The sequence below is a fragment of the Diabrotica undecimpunctata genome, chromosome 4 (assembly GCF_040954645.1).
Source record: "Diabrotica undecimpunctata isolate CICGRU chromosome 4, icDiaUnde3, whole genome shotgun sequence".
NCBI lineage: Eukaryota > Metazoa > Arthropoda > Insecta > Coleoptera > Chrysomelidae > Diabrotica > Diabrotica undecimpunctata.
Genome location: NC_092806.1, coordinates 8,401,505 through 8,419,148, shown reverse-complemented (window position 1 = coordinate 8,419,148; position 17,644 = coordinate 8,401,505). Strand labels below are relative to the sequence as shown.

The 17,644-nt window shown below is 31.0% G+C and overlaps 1 protein-coding gene across 1 annotated transcript in view; it reads left to right on the top strand.

Annotated features, from left to right (window-relative positions):
• The first annotated feature begins 15,110 nt into the window (after positions 1-15,110).
• Positions 15,111-17,644, top strand: part of LOC140439101 (aminopeptidase N-like) — a 55,609-nt gene continuing 53,075 nt past the window's right edge. Inside the window, exon 1 of the mRNA XM_072528787.1 lies at positions 15,111-15,268. The gene's annotated coding sequence lies outside the window, so the exon portion shown is untranslated. The remainder of the gene's footprint in view (positions 15,269-17,644) is intronic.

The window sequence follows — 17,644 nt, the reverse complement described above, 5'->3', positions numbered from 1 at the left end:
AGGTAAGTCCTATAAAAATATTTGGAAGAAAGTTTCTAGCGCCAAATGCGGACGGGCCGAAACTAGTTTCATTTGGTAGCAAATTTAAAACGTAGGTTCTGAATTTTGGGCGGCAAAATTTAAATTCAAAAAGTATGCTTTTAATGGAAAATAAATATAGTCATAAAATAGGAAATAAAAACGATAGAGATAAATAAAAATAAGATAGAATATATATTATGGTACAAGAAAGTTTTTATTTATTATTTTATGACCATATCTGTTTTCCATTACATTAACAAAGCAAAGTCCTGAACACAACAAAATAAAACACAGATATCCTGACACTTGTTTATTGTATAATTTTCTTTGGAAGGCATTGGGTGGCATTGGCAAGAAATATCCTCCTCCTCCTCATTCCTTAAGCCCTTGTCAGAATGTGGGTGGGGACACTCTAAATATTGTTAGCTTGCTGTCTCTATTTTCTGTAATCCTGTACCAGATGGACAACTTCATGTAGGGATTTTGCCACCAATGTTCATTTAATCTTCCCATGGTGTTGGAGACCTTCTTTTTGATAAACAAATATAGATACCTCTATATTTATTAGTACTGGTTTGTTATAAGTTCCATACCTTCTCAAATACTCTTCCTTAAATGACCATCTGTAGATAATAAAGTGTAAACTCTAGCATTTCTGTGATCTTGCTCTTCAGGATCATCACAAATTAATATGTAACTATTGCCCAGAAGTAGAAGGTTCATGAAAATCTATAATAAAATATATTATTAAAATTAAGAATGTATGACTTTTTTTATAACCTAAGGCAACTTTTAGGACTGCAATTATAAGCGTAAGAGTTTTAATGATTTTAAAATATATATAGTATATAAACAAAAGATTCAAGTTGCTTAAGATTTGAAGGTAATTTTAACTACAGAAGCAAAATGTACAAAATAGTATTGAGTTTGTATTTACTAACAAAAGTTTGGTATAATTAGGTGCTGTTCTTACCTGGTGCTTGTAAAAATAAACTCCTAATCCTCAGAATGTTTAATAGCCCTTCGTACAACTTTAAATAACTTTCACCCATCCACAAATATTCTTTTGATTTTTTCGATTTGGAATGGTATACCATTTTGGTATTGTATCTTCTTTTCTTTTAGCAATGTTTATTACATATAAGTATTCGGTGGATACTCAAAATTCTTTAGAAATAAGTTATTGTAAATTTAAATTATGTTTTTAGTAGAATTTGCTACAATCTTTGTAAACGTATAGTATAATCATTATTTGGGTAAATATCATGTAAATATGCAAAACTAGTGAATCCATGGCAACAGCACTTACATCTTACATCAACGTCATTACGTCCTAACGTGACTAGTAGCGCCGTCGCCATTATGAACGGCTGGGCCCATGCAATTTAATCTCCACACTTGTCCTACTCCACTTACACTACTATTTGTGGTATTTACTGTGTCTGTCATCTCATCTTTAAAGATCTGTCATTTTATATTTTGTCTTTGACGTAGGAGTGGCTATGCTTATTATATCCGTGTTTCAAATTTTTTTTTTGTTTAAAATGGAAATTGAATATTTTGGGAATAACCCACAATAATTGCAATTACCTACATGTTTTTGTTTTCGACTTTTAATCTGGAAATAGATTTCATAAACCCCAGAAACGCCATAAACAAAAACATATAATTTAAGGTACCTACTATTACCACAGAATAAATAATAATTGTTTTATTATTCTGTGCTATTACCGTCTAGAATGATAAAAAAGACACATTCCAATAATTTTTTGTATCATCTATTATATTTGGCACTTGCCCAATTTTTGAAGATTACAATTTTTTTTTCTATTGCTCTTTTATTTTAAAGGTGGAGCTAAAAATTTTTCGTGCAAAAATTACTGCTCTGTGGCGGACAGTTACCTAATCTCTGGAATGTTAAAGCTGAAATATTAAATTCGAAAAGGGTTCTAAAAAAGAAGTAGGTACCCTTAGGTGATAGTTTACCAGAAAAATGAAAAAATTCTTAAAAAATATTATAGATAGATAGGTATTCTTTAGGTGTTAAACCATAGAATAATTTAGCAAGCGTTAACACATACATTCTTAATTCTTTTTCTACTTTATCCGAAAATACAACAGTGTGGCGCGGCGTGTGCAAACCTGTTAATCTTTTTCTTAAAGTCGATTCGGGAATGTTGATAGCTCTTCCCGTTTCCCTTATTTTTTGCCTTGATTTCTGATTGCATACAGAGCATTTTTTAAATCTTCTTTAGTAAATCTAAGAATTGTAGATTTTTTAATGTAGTTTCCTGCGATCTGGAAATAAAAATGGTAATTTTAATATTCACCATTTCATTGCTCGTTGGAGAATCTTGCACGCTCCTGCGCACTATTACCAATTTACGCCTTAACGTCAGAAAACATAGCAAATGTCATCTCAAACGGAAAACTACTGAACCATATAAACCAACAAATGCACCAAAATGTACGGAAAATAACAGGATTTCAATCAATAATAAGCTCAAGGCAACTGAATAAAGCCTACGGACATACAGTTTTAATTTTTAGAGTATAGTATAGGATATCACTTAGTCTACGTGCAACTATCGACTAAAGATAATGGCGTCAACTGTTCAAGAGATCGGCCGAAAGGTGTAAGACTGGTTGAGTTCGTAAAATCTTTCACGGTATTTGAAATACAATGCAGCGCACGATTACCCGCCGCGAACCATTCTATCACTTTCCACACATTGAAAACACTTTATGAAAACACTTGTATCACACTTTGAAAATATGCACTCCGAATGTTAAATCTAGAGGTGGGTATAATAGCATGTTTAGAAGAATCTGTTTCACGAAACGACAAGAATTTGTCGTTTCTATGTCTGTCTGTCTGTCTATAAAATGATTATAATAAGCCACTGATTGTCTTACAATCAGAAAAATATAACAAACAAATGAAGACTGATTTCCGAAGTAGAAATCGAAACGTCAAAATAAACCTATTTTAAACTGATTCCCAATAAAAATAGTAAATAATATTAAAATTCCATAAGAAAAGAACTTCAAAACAGTATTAACTTAAGGCCAATTATAACAAAATGATTAATTAATAAAAAGTTCACTTTCAGTAGTGTTTAATTCAGCGAATACTGTACTTATTCAGTACCTACTTCAATGCTTCTAAACTTTCGTAATCAAGGTAACAGTTTTATGCAAAACATATATGTTATTGAACTTTTTAGTCCATTAAACCATATCATATTTGGCGTGTTACACAATGCCCTCCATATAACACTGTATTCGGAAAAATGAAAGTTTCTAAAAATAGTAAATACCTACGTTAAATAAATATCGAGACCAATTATTCGCTTGACTAACCATCTAGCTAGATAGTTGTTTTTGCACGACGATGTCGATATCATTCAATGATATGTTTGTGTACTATATTTATAACAAATTATAGTATTTTACTTTTTTATATTAATATTGAGCTCTTACAATTTTAAAATAATAATAGATCTTACTATAGGGGCTTACTAATCTGTTTCACAAGTTACAAAGATCTACGTTTTTTTTTCGAAACTCATTATATCCTTTAGGGATGTTAGGACACATTTTTAATTTTTTATTTCTTCTCTATTGATCTTCTTCGCGTGCCATATCAGAATTATCCGACGTTGACGATCACCATTGCGAAGGCTTCTCGATCTTCTGCAATATGGAATAATTGTCCTGCATTTGATTCTCTATTGATATCTTCAAGAATTTATGGTCTTTCTACAATCCTTTTATCTGTTAATAGATTTTTCCTTTTTTTTTCTAGCCTATATGTAGGATCTCTTCTGTACATTTTTCCTTATCCGATCTTTCTTATTTTATTATACATCTCCATTACTGCTTTTCTTTTCTCTTATTATCATTATCTTTCTGTCCTCATCATCATCATCATGCTGGCTTTACAACCCTGAGTGGTCCTAGCCTCCTCAAGAAATCCTCTTCAGTCGTAACTATCCATCGCATTTCTCGCATGTATTCCCATATTTCTCATGTCTTCATTAATTTTATCAAGGAACCTTGTTCTGTGTCTTCCTTTTCTTCTCTGACCAATGGGTCTATCAAGGAGCGTTTTTCTAGCTAGGTCATTTTGTTCCATCCGCGTTGCATGCCCTATCCCCCTCAGATGTCCTCTCTTAATATGTTTTACGATATCAGTTTCCTGGTATATTCTATAAAGTCCGAAGTTGTATCGTCTTCTCCACACTCCATTGTCATTCACTGCTCCATAGATTCGCCTTAGTGCTTTTCTTTAGAAATATCCTAACAAGTTTTCATTATTTTTTGTTAGAGTCCAGCTCTCTGAACCATATGTTAGGACTGGGCGTATTATTGTTTTGTAGAGTTTTATTTTTGTATTTCTCGATATAATTGTAGATTTAAGGAGGAGATTGAGCCCAAAATAGCATCTGTTGGCCATGCAAATTCTGCAGTTTATCTCTGCGGTAGTATTATTTTCAGTGTTAAGGAGCGCTCCCAGGTATACAAATTCGTTTACTGCTTCGATGCCGTCGTTTTCTATAACAAGTGGTCGTAGGATTTGTGGTTGCGTGCTTATTTTCATATACTTCGTTTTGTTGGTGTTGGTGTTTTGTTTGTAGCTGATTCTTTTAATGCTACATACGCCTCTCGTACAGCGTTTTCCGTTCTCCCAACAATCTTACTTTCCTAGAGGTGATAAAATATTGATAATGGACCTTTAACACATTGCGTGCCACGTCTCTCATATATGAGAGACACCAACATTTCTCAGAGGGCCACGTCGCTCATTTTTGAGAGACACGCATCGATCAATAGCTAGCCATGTATATCAAATATGAAACCCAATACCGTGTCTTTCTAATGGGAAATCGTGAGCGTGGCCTCTGGGCAAAGTAGTATGTATCTTGGTTTGAGCAAAATTGGAAACATATATTTAACACAACAAAAAGTCTAAAAAATATTTATTTTACGAAATATTAACAGAAAACTCGTTCTGAACAAACGTATTTTTAGAACTTAACAAAACGAAGCAAAAATCAACTAACTACACTTAACAATAACTTTAATATAAAGGAAAACAATTTAAAAACTTGTAAAATTAATGTTTTTCATTAAAACATAATGCACACATTTGCGGCTGTCCCGGGCACTTGTCGCAATAATTGTATGTTAATTTGGCTTAAGATTTTGCAACTATACGTCCTGATTCTTTCTGAATCTTTGCATAGCACAACGAACACCTGCGACGGATTTTCTTTTCATTTTCCCCGATTCTCACAAGTAAATGGTGATATTCCCGCGGCTTTTGTGACAACTGCTCATTTTTAAAGCCATAACATAAAAAACCAGCCTGAGTTCCCGTTCACTCGAGGCACTTCAGGTCAACACCGCCGCGACCGGTCTTCCCCAATGTTCGAGCCAATTCATGTCTGCTTCTAGGGGATTCCGGAACTAACGGCATTTTATATTTAAAGAAGGAATTTTGTTGTAAACAGTTAGTTAGTTTTTGAACATCTGGTCGAGTTTTTTTAAAATGTAACGCACGTATTATATTAAATGTAGATAAATTATATAATTATTAGTGTAAAATAAATTAGTAATAAAGACTTTAATAAATTTGTAAGATAAATAAAACGTTTAATCATAAATAAAAAACAATAAATTAGATTAATAATAATCTTACATTTTGAATGGTCTTTCCTTTAGCGAGTAAACAAGACAGTATCCAGTTCAATATGATATAGAATTAAAAGAAATTAAAAGTTAAGAGGTTTATTAAAATTAGATAACAATAGTACAGAGATTATAGAACAATAGTACAGGAATTAAATTTATACAGTTATGTTAAGTAGTATAGGACATTTAGCAAAGCGAATTACTTTTTGGCTGCTCAGTTTTCCATTGTCAGGACAGGGGACGGAGCGATATTTATATTTGATTTGTTTTATATATGTAATGGGGTCAAACTTCTCACTGTTTTAAACGTTTTTTTGTTACTTATTCACGCTAAACATAAATAGTTATTTTATGCATAGAAATCACTGTAATAAAAAGTTATTTTAGTAAAAAATTAAATATCAGTTAAATAATTATAAAAAAATCGGTTGCCTGTAAAGTCGGTTTTACGGGCGAAGATTTTACGTGACAACGTCTTTTTCTCGGTAGAATATTTATTGATATGAATATTATTAAATTGCACAATAGTTGTTTGCAGTTGAAACGCGCTGTTTCTTCTCAATCGACTGAATTACGATTGATTGCAAAGTTATTTAAACTAATAATTTACTTAACACCATCAACATTTGTCAATAGTATGACATAACCTATAAACTCAGTTTCTCAACTTTTGTGTCAATCTAACAATTAATCAATCAATCATAGTTTACGATAATGAAATATTAGTGTACAATTATTTACCTTTATTGTTTACGCTTTCTCGGTTTTCCAACGCCAAGAACGCTCGAGAAAGACAGAGACACAAGCACGCACCGATTCAACGCGCCTAATTCTCTAGTGCTGCGCGCGCAGCGGACCGATCATGTTTGAGTGGGAGAGAGACGCAAGGCATTCGCCGGTCCGGCGGGCCTCTCTCTCGTTCGGTGACTCATCGTAACAGACGTGAGCGGGCGTTACACTTTTTCATGAGTGACTCCGAGCCACAACCTAATTTAAGACGTTGTCACGTCAATAATATCCATCCACCCGGCATATTGCAATTTACTTTTTTTAATAGTCTTTTAGAGGTTAATTAGCTTGCACCTATATCGCAGGATTATTGTCTAATGTTACTAATTTTATTCTAGTTTGCAAACTAGTAAAGCATAAGCAAATTAGCACTCCTATAATTAGTTCTGTAGTCTATAGTGTTTAAATAATCATAATCATATATACGTCATTAGATCATTAGAATTTATTTGCAGTACATATATAATCTTTATTTTTTATTTTACTGACATCCGTGTGTAAAATAGAAAAAGCTTCAATGTGTTCCTTGTTATATATATATATATATATATATATATATATATATATATATATATATATATACGCTATTATGGATTCTATTAAAACTTACGGAAAATTGTCACAAGAAACGTTGTAGACAACTATGTATCGCTTTAAAATTCCCATAGTGATCATTTTCAAATTACATGACACGATATCGATAACGTAGTATACTTTGCATAATTATTAGGAAAGCTTTTTCTTGTAGGTACTTAGTTAGATTAGTTATATTATATTTGATTTTGTAATCCATCTCACGGCTTTAATATAATTATATTTGAAGACCCAACAAAGGAGCGGTTGAAATTGATGGACTTGTTTTCTTGTTATATCATAAGTAACGGAATTATATACTAGAAGAAAGGAATGTTTTAGAAAAATATTAAAATGTATTTTGTTAAATAAAGCTTGTCTTTTGGCATTTTTAAACTAGGAATTTTATAAAATGAAGAAAAATGTCACAATAAAAATTAAAAACATTGAGAAAGCTTTATAAGAATCAATTCCAGAACTACATTATAACAGTTATATTAATATAATATATATATATATATATATATATATATATATATATATATATATATATATATATATATATATATATATATATATATATATATAATATAATTAACAAATAAACTCGAGTCTATTGGGCGCTTGGCATGGTTTACTGTGTTTCCCCATTCCTTTTCATTTGCCAATTTATCTTTCTATATAGTTTTAATTTTCAATTTAGCCATATCTTTTTCCTCATCGTTTCGCCATCTAGTATTAAACCCTTCTTTCTTTCTCCGTTTGAGAAAAACCATTGTGTTGACGACGTATTGGCAAGGTCACACTTGCCAGTAACGCTTCTGCTGGTAATTTAAGTAAACTTTAAGTTTACTTCACTCCTTTGCTCCTAGATTAATATAACGAATTTTCTAAACTAACCTTACTTAAATTATTTAATTACTTAATACACTATTCGCTTTGAGTATCTTAATTATTATTAACTTTGTTTTATAATTTCACCTGATAAAGCAATAACATTGTCAGTTTAATTAAACAATTATTAAAACAAAATTAGTAATTAATATTTTAATTTAAATTTAAAATGTAGAAAGAGTGGAAATACCTATAATTACACAAAAAATTAATAATAACTTATTTAAAAACAATATCTCGCGGCACTTCCAAATTTCCCCAAACCCAAATTTCCAGATAATCTTAAGGGTCATCTAAAAAGATAATTATAGTTTATATTAACTATTTACTACATATTGCTAATCTGGTAGTTATTTGTAGTATCTTGGATTTGTCTGACAAGAACATTTTAAATGTAAAATTTTAATATATATATATATATATATATATATATATATATATATATATATATATATATATATATATATATATATATATATATACATCAGTTTAGAACGTCTTTCGACGTTGTCCGATACCTAAACACCATCTCTTCCTATCTTCGCAGTCGTTTGTTGTTAAATTTCTTTCGCTCATGGACTTGTTTACGCCGTGTTGCCATTCTAATCTGGGTCTTCCTATTTTCTGTCGACCTATCGGTTGCCATTCTATTATTTTTTTGGGGAGTCTTGATGCTGGCATCCGTTGAACATGCCCATACCACCTTAATTGTTTCTTCTCTATATCTTGAGTTATATTTCCTTCTATTCCCAAACGTTGTTTTATTACATCATTTCTGATTCGGTCTCGTCTGGAAATACCTAAAGATCTTCTCATTGCATCCATATCTACTGCTTCTATTCCCTTTTTGTTCTTTTCACTAATTCTCCATGTTTCAGCGCCATAAAGAAGAGTAGTTTTAATCATGGTCTCATATATATTAAATTTCCTTCCTTTCGTTATCTCTTTACTCCACAGTATACCATTGAGACATCCTAAGACTTTCTTTGCTTGAGTGATTCGTTTTTCTATTTCCCGTGTATCAGTTCCTGTATTGTCAAAGGCAACACCCAAGTAGTAATAGCTCTGACAGCAGGAAATATGTTGTCCGTTTTCGAGGTCTATGTTATCTGACTGACTCGTTTCCAATACAAAGATATTTGGTTTTTGTTGTATTGACATTCATTCCCCAGTCGTTATATTCTTCTATCAGTTTTCTTAGCATGTACTGCATGTCTTCCCTGTCGGTCGCTAGCACTACCTGGTCATCAGCAAACTGGAGTGTATATATACATTCATTGCTAAGCTCTATACCCATCCTATGTACCTTTCTTTTCCATCTTTCCAATGCCGCTCCAACATATATCTTGAATAAGGTTGGTGAGATACAGCATCCCTGTCGCAAGCCTTTTGTAACCAGGAATTCTTCCGTTAGACATTTTCCTGTTTTTATCTGTGCCTTTGAGTCTCTATATAGTTCTTGTACAGCATTTATCAATGTGTGGTTGATGTTAGATCTTTTCAACGTTGTCCACAGTTTTGTTAAGGGGATGTTGTCATATGCTTTTTGCAGGTCTACAAAAGTAATATGAGTTTCTAGATTCTTAGCCGATCTTTTTTCTATTATTTGTTTAAGACAAAATACGTTATCGGTGCACGATCTTCCTGCACGGAACCCGCTTTGTTCTTCCTCTTCATTGTGCTTATATTCTTCCTCGATCATATTTCTCAAAATTCGTCCATACAGTCTGCTCAGGGTGCTGGTTACCTTTTTTGTGTATTGAGGACATGTATGCCGTTCTCCATTGTTCTGGTACTGGGTGTCCATTTAGACACTGATTGATCACATAAGTTAATATTTCAAATAGTTTATGAGTTCCATTCTTAAGCATTTCAGCATAGATTCCCTCAGGTCCAGTGGATTTACCATTCTTTAGGGTCATTACAGCCTTCCTTACTGTTTCGATGTCTACCCTCGCTTCCTCTCCTTGTATATGTACTGACTGTGTTGGGGAGTTCGCTAGGTATTCTTGTCTTGTCTCTGTCAGCAAGCTTTCATAGTGATCTTTCCATTGTCTTGGTTTTATGGTTTGTATGTGTACTTTGTCTTTTCCTGTATTGTTTACTGATTGTATAAAATTCCAAACCTCTGTACATTGCTTCAAATTTTAATCCTTATTTTAAATTTCGACTATAAGATGCGTTATGAAACGATCTACGGCATATGTATGTAAAAACTAGCTTGACAAAAGACAATTTCAAATGCAAAAACCTATTTCATATTGGTTTTACGTAATGCTTTCTATTATACAGAAAAATCATCTACGAAGATTAAAGAGAATGTTAAAGATGTTGAAGTTGAAATGATCAGTTCGAGGAGGCCTCGGTATCATGAAAATTCTAGTGCTAGTTTGGGACTATACAAAGAATTTGATGATCTGCATCTACCAACTATAAGTTGGTCATTATAGGTTATTTTAGTTTTCAATTTAGAAGGTAAAAAATCATAGGCTGGCAAAAGAAAGGGAAGCAAAGAAGATATGTAGAAGGAAAACAGGTTGTACTTGGAGTCTATTAAACGCAGAGGATCAAAATCAAAGCCAACAAATGCAACTATTAGATAAAATAGCAGTAGACTAAAACAGAAAGCACAAATTGAACTATATTGCGAGTATTTTAAAAATATACAAATACGGAACTTCTACCAAAAACAGTTTTACGATTTTTTTTTAAATTTGATATTGGAGAAAATTTTACTAGAGAGTAATATCTACAATAAAGCTTCAATATATCATCACACGCATCATATGTGTATAGATATAAAAATAAGACATTATTTGATATTTTTCAAATATCTCTAAACCATATTTTGGTTTAGCTATTTTTAGAAGTAGTGGGTGTAAAAATAAAATTACTTCTATGAGAATGAAATAGAATAAAAATGAATTGCAAAACTACCACTTAAATTAAAAATAATTCCAAAACATTAGAAACTATAAACCAAATATAATTTTTACTACATTAACTATTTCTGTTTGTGTCAAACAGAAACCAAATCTATTATACAATGCCTTTCTCATGGCGTTGAGTTCATTTGCTGATATGTTTTGGCTAAGTTCGCCTATCTTTTATCTCAGTTCCTCCAAGTTAGTGGCTCGCTCGAATTCATATACAAATTGTTCTTTAGAATCCCCAAAAATAAAATTCTAAAGGAGTTAAGTCTGGTGACCGAGGGGGCCATTTTTATTGTACCTTGTGTACTAATTACATGTTCGACAAAAATTAAATCTAAATATATATATATGAAGTTAAATGTGTCGATAGCAATTAAAGTAAATTGTAAACCCAAGCTTAATCAAGCCATTCAGAGCGATGCTGAGAATATTTATATTCCACTATGCATCAACAATTTACCCATATAAATTACCATCATTCTTGTACTCATTGCGTCGAGTAAGGACGATAAATATACGAAGACGGTTGCGTTTCGATTTAATTTAAGTCTCTTACCACTCCCTAACACGTGTTTCTGGGTCTACCCGTCATCAGAGAGAGTTTGTAAGAAGACTCAAATTAAATCAAAACGCACCGACTACTCTGGCAATTATAGGAAAAACAATTACCAAAGTATGCTACTAGAGACCTCTAGTGAGGAAATATGAAGTAAAATCGTCCTTACTCGACGCAATGAGTACAAGAATGATGGTAATTTATATGGGTAAATTGTTGATGCATAGTGGAATATAAATATTCTCAGCATCGCTCTGAATGGCTTGATTAAGCTTGGGTATACAATTTACTTTAATTGCTATCGACACATTTAACTTCATATTTCCTCACTAGAGGTCTCTAGTAGCATACTTTGGTAATTTTTTTCCTATAATTGCCAGAGTAGTCGGTGCGTTTTGATTTAATTTGAGTCTTCTTACAAACTCTCTCTGATGACGGGTAGACCCAGAAACACGTGTTAGGGAGTGGTAAGAGACTTAAATTAAATCGAAACGCAACCGTCTTCGTATATATATATATATGTTTTATTATGTTTTACTGCTTTTAGATTTCCTTCAATGAAAAAAAGGACCGATAATATGATCTCCCAAAATTCCAATCTGAACATTAAACTCTTGTGGATACTGCCCTGCCGATGCACAGACACAGACAAATAACAATAAAAAGAAATAATTTTTTGAAATATTTTTTTAAATTAAAAGTATATTTCTTAGAACAGTAAATTTTTTAAACGAAGTTGCCTCAATAAATGTCTCTTCAATGACTATAATTGCTTTAAGCTGATCTTTGATCGCAGCAACTGCCTAGCACAACAAGCTAAACGTGTTTTAGATAAAAATTTCAAATTTAACTTATTACAGTGGTACCTCGACATACGAGTGTAATTCGTTTTGTAATCTTGCTCGTATGTCAAATTGCTCATATGTCAAAGCAATTTTCCCCATTGAAATTAACTGAAATGCCATTAATCCGTTCCAGTCCAAGTGTTTTTAAATAAGAAAAATGTATTTAAAAGAAGAAACATTTATTTATAGGTAACAAAAAATACATAGATAGTTGTAAAAACGTAAGAAAAAGTGAAGTGCTTACGGAAGCGCTTAATTTTCGTCAGTGGTCTTCGTTTTTTCGTCACACTTTGCTCATTTTCATCTGTAGATCGTTTAAAAAAACGTCAAGGACGTTTGTTTCTTCCTCCCCTTTCAGAAAATTGCGGAAATGTGTTAGGCAAGTTTCCTTGAACAACATCGATGCACGACTAGTTGTAACTTTTTCGGGGTGATTTTTATACACAAACTCTGCAACTTTCTCCCATATTCCCAGGATCTTCTTTATATCTCTTGTAGAGACAACGTCTTCCAATTCAGGCTCATCTTCAATACTAATTGCTCATTTCAATTCCTTCTGAATATCCCTTACATTTTTGACAGAATATAAAATATCACTTTGAATGTAGTTGCTAAGATAAGTGCAGTTTTTTTATACAATTTCGAGAAACAATTTTTTTTCATTGCTTTCCGTAAGTAATTCCAGTATATCTTAATAGAGCAATAAATAAGCACCTGCTCATATCATTTAAAAATGGTCCTAATACTATTCCATAATATTGTAGATGTCTTATTAACTTTATTAAATTATTTGGTTGTTAATTATAGTAGTATACATAAGATCTTACGTTTTTAAAAAAAAAACGGGTGTGGCAATCTAGTGGGACTGCCGATAGAAGTTATACTTCTATACACGCGTTCGCCGATACAAATTTATATGGGAGTCAATCTGCACAATCATTACATATGTAATGCTATAGGTAAGAGCAGAAAGAGAAAAAGAATTAGGTATATAGGTATATGGTGCATCCTTTGCTTTATATAAACATTTGACCTGTAATAGGAGTATAGTACCTAAATGAAGGATTAAATCAATATTTTAATGAAAATATATATTTTTATTTTCATATATGTATAAAAGGAGTTGAATGCAAAAAAATTTTTTTACACATTTCGTAAAATTCATTGTTTATTTTGTTATTATTATAAAAATACAATACAATACACTGCAACATAATTCAATATAATAATACAATACAAATTAAAATTCAATATTCATAAGTATTTACAAATGACAATATACATAACATACTTACGCATATGTTTAATTTACCATGATAATAATATTAATAAAAAAATAATAATCTTAATAAACATGAAATATATTTACAAAAGGAATATTTTTATTCCCGAGAGAGAAAATATATCTTCTGTCTCTCTTTTACCTATATCTTACATATATAATGATTTTGCCGATTTACTCCCGTACCAATTTCCAACGTCGAACGCGCGTATAGAAGTATAACTTCAAAAAATGTTTGTGGAAGATAAAAATAAAAAACCAACAACTCGGATTATGTTGTAAATTTTCATTTTATTTTAAAATTTAACATTTTTGCGTATATTACATATATTTAATAAGATTAACGTGAGGTTTTTAAATATTTCAAAAATAAAAAAGGAAATTCATATTGGGATTCGAACTCACATATACCAGCGTATGAACCAAACACGTAAAAACTTGCCAATTAGACATGCCACTAACGCATTTTAAAATTGACAGTTCTCGGTCATACAGTGATTTATTGTAATTATTATTTTGAAGTCTAATAATAAAATAATTATGAACATGTAATAAATAATACAAAACATATCACATAAATAATAATATTAATATATATTATATTATATATATAATATTATATGTATAATATTAAATATATATACAAAAGGAACATTTTTATTCTCGAGAGAGAAAGAGAGAAAATATATCTTCTGTCTCTCTCTTACTCATATCTTACATATGTAATGATTTCACCGATTCACTCCCGTGCAAATTTCCACCGTCGAGCGCGAGTATAGAAGTATAACTTCAATAATTAAAGGGTAAATTTTAATACACAGGTCAAACGGTTTATAATGATAAACAAATCTTATACGAAAGAAGAGATTTCAGCGAACAAAAAGCTTCATCTTCAAAAAACAGATATTTTACGTGAGAATTTTCGATTTAAAATTAGGGTACTTTTTCGATATTAATTCAAAATAAGGGGGAAATTAAATATTTAAATAAAAAAATTACAGTATGTTAGGAACATAAAAAGGAAAATAAAAAGATTTTATTTAAAAAATTCTTTATAAAATATTTTTATATACTATATTTTTTTTTAAATAAATTTATTGTAATTTATGTTACAGTCAACTACAGGAATTTGATTTTCCTTGTGGATAATAAAGACGTAAGTTTTCATCAAATTACGTGAAATTTTTCTTTGCCAAATTAGTATTTTATTTTTTAAACAAAGTATTGATCAAGCAAGTGTTGGTAGATTCCATCAATTATTATCCTCCCCCTTACTTTCAATCAATTTAAAATATTTGTCTAGATGCAATAATTCTGTATTAGCAAGGTGCGCCTCTTTGTCTATTTACGAACAATATTTTCCGAATTGCGAATTGTTGTTGTTGTGCAATAATATAGTACTTTTAAAGTATTGTTTAATTGACATTGAGTTCATATTGTGTGTACACCGTATGCCATCTAATCAATTACAGAGGACGTTATGTACACAAACCTATCGACGTAGGTACTCCACCACCGTGATATATTAAATGATTGAACTTGAGCTCGCACAGTCAGAATTGAATCGCCTTTAGTAGGGGGCACTAGGTGAAGGTGCTCCGGCTTGATAGCATTATCTTTCAGAAGTGTCATTTAGTTTACTAACAATATAGTGTGTGCGCGGGTTAACAAGCGCCAGGTGAGTTTTTTTGTGGTTCATTAATTATTTTTTATTGAAAAAAACATCGAAAATTATATTTTTACTGTTTAAATAATTTAATTTGGTTATTTACTTTATTTTTGGCGTGCTTTTGTTAAAAAATATCTTTTAAAAAAAGTAATGTTGGTCATATTTGAATAAGTCTTTATTATTATTTTAATAGGTAAACCTAATAGGTCTTCAATAATACTTACAATACTTTTTTTAGTAAAATTAAATTAAAAACAGAAATATAAATAAAATTTTAATTATCAATATATAAATTTACAAGAAATAATGCACAACTTGCATTATATAAAAATAAAAACAGATGTATTATAAAATAATTTATTGTTAATTTAGATTTTTATGGACTAGGAAAACGAGAATTGATCAAAACCATCGCTGTAATTATTACTATCTAACATTTGGTTTAGGTTCTATATGGACAGAATAACAAAATTTATGTAAATTATCCAAATTTTTCCGTATATTTTTATGTATTAACAATTTAAGTGTCTGATTTTTATAATTTTCGTCTGTAAGTTAAAACCATTAAATTTTATATACCATTTATATATGTTACCACTAAAAATGGTAACAGAATGGAACCCAATGGAAAATGGTTAAAATATAACCAAAATTAAAGGAAAAATAATTTACGGGTGATCTGAGGTCGAGAGGTGGAAGGGAGTGAGTTTTTGAGTTTAAATTCCGGCAAAACTAGAAGTCCCATGGACACAAAATTATTTACAAAGTTGTAAGTAATAAAAATCCTGATAAAACCGGTCCTTGTATATGGATCAGAGACATGGACACTGTCGAAAAGCGATGTGAACCTATTAGGTACGTTTAAGCGAAAAATCCTTAGACACATATATTAGCTGGTGAAAGAAAATGACATATGGCGCAGAAGATATAATTTTGATCTATACACAGCATACAATGAACCCGAGGTCATAACATCCATTAAGATCGGACGTCTGCGCTGGATGGGCTATGTTGAAAGGATGTTGGAGACTGAAACACCAAAACATATAATGAGGCAAACACCAGTAGGGAGAAGGTCAAAGGGAAGACCCAAACTTAGATACATGGAACAAATGAAACAAGATCTGAAAACACTTAAGATTACCAACTGGAAAAACAAAGCAAGGAACAGAACAGAATGGCGGAAAATCCTAGAACAAGCCAGGACCCAGAAAGGGTTGTCGAGTTACTAATGATGATGAAGTAATAAAAAGATCTACATTTTGTATTTACACATTTTAAAATGACCTCAAAATTTATGCGAAAAATTCAAATAACCTCAAAATAAATATTTTTAATACAAAAATTACGTGTTTGGGACATAAAAACCAAATTTCTTGAAAAATTTTGTTTTGTGCAAGAAAAAGAAAAAAAATTTTTCGCATAAATATTGAGGTTATGTGAAAAAAATGTAAATACAAATTCGTAGACTTTTATTACCGACAACTTTGCCATTTCAACTTTTTCATTTTTAGTAGTTTTGCCGGAAATCGTGTATAACCTGTTTTAACCTTATAAACTCACCCCCTTCCATTTATTGACCTCACATCGCCGGTAATTTTTTTTTTAATTATTGTGTTTACATATTTTCTTTCTTTTACAATGTCTATTATTGGAAACCCTTTAAAATGAGTTGTATTGAAAGTATTTTTATTGCATTTATTTATTAATAAACGTTAAAAAGAGGTAAAAATTTTAAAATGGAATACATTTTTAAAAACTTCTTCCAAAACAAGATTTTACAACTTTCAATTTTGGCTTTTGTAGTGAACAATATGAAACAACAGTATATGAACAAACAGAAAATAATCAAACTAGAAGGATTTCTACGACGCTTAAATGAGAGAAGAGGAGTTGTTCTATTAAATACAATCATGAAAATAACGTAAAATTAATTTTGATTAATGTTTAAAAGTTAATTATGCTTCATTAAAAAATTTCAGTATTTATAAACTAATAAATAAATTGAATAACTTTTTTGTATTGGCACATAGAGTATGGAATTTTAAGTTTTTTTATTCAAAAAGCTCATATTTTTACGCGAATTAAAAAGAACGTGCCCTATGACTCTTTGGAATGATCCACAAGGAAACTAAGTTCCTCTAGTTTTATAGACACTGGTACATACTCACGTCGACCTGGTTCCGGTCGTAGAAGAGTTACCTCGCAAAAATGACCGTTTTATTGTGATGAAACTTTTAAGAAATCGCCATTCCACTGAAATTTCTACAAGAAACCGTCTGCAGGAGGTTCAAAATGTGAATGTAGGTGAGAATAGTGAAGATCTTTCCAATTTGGCGGTGGTAGTGTCATGGTTTGGGCTGGAATCTCATTTGAAGCTCGAAC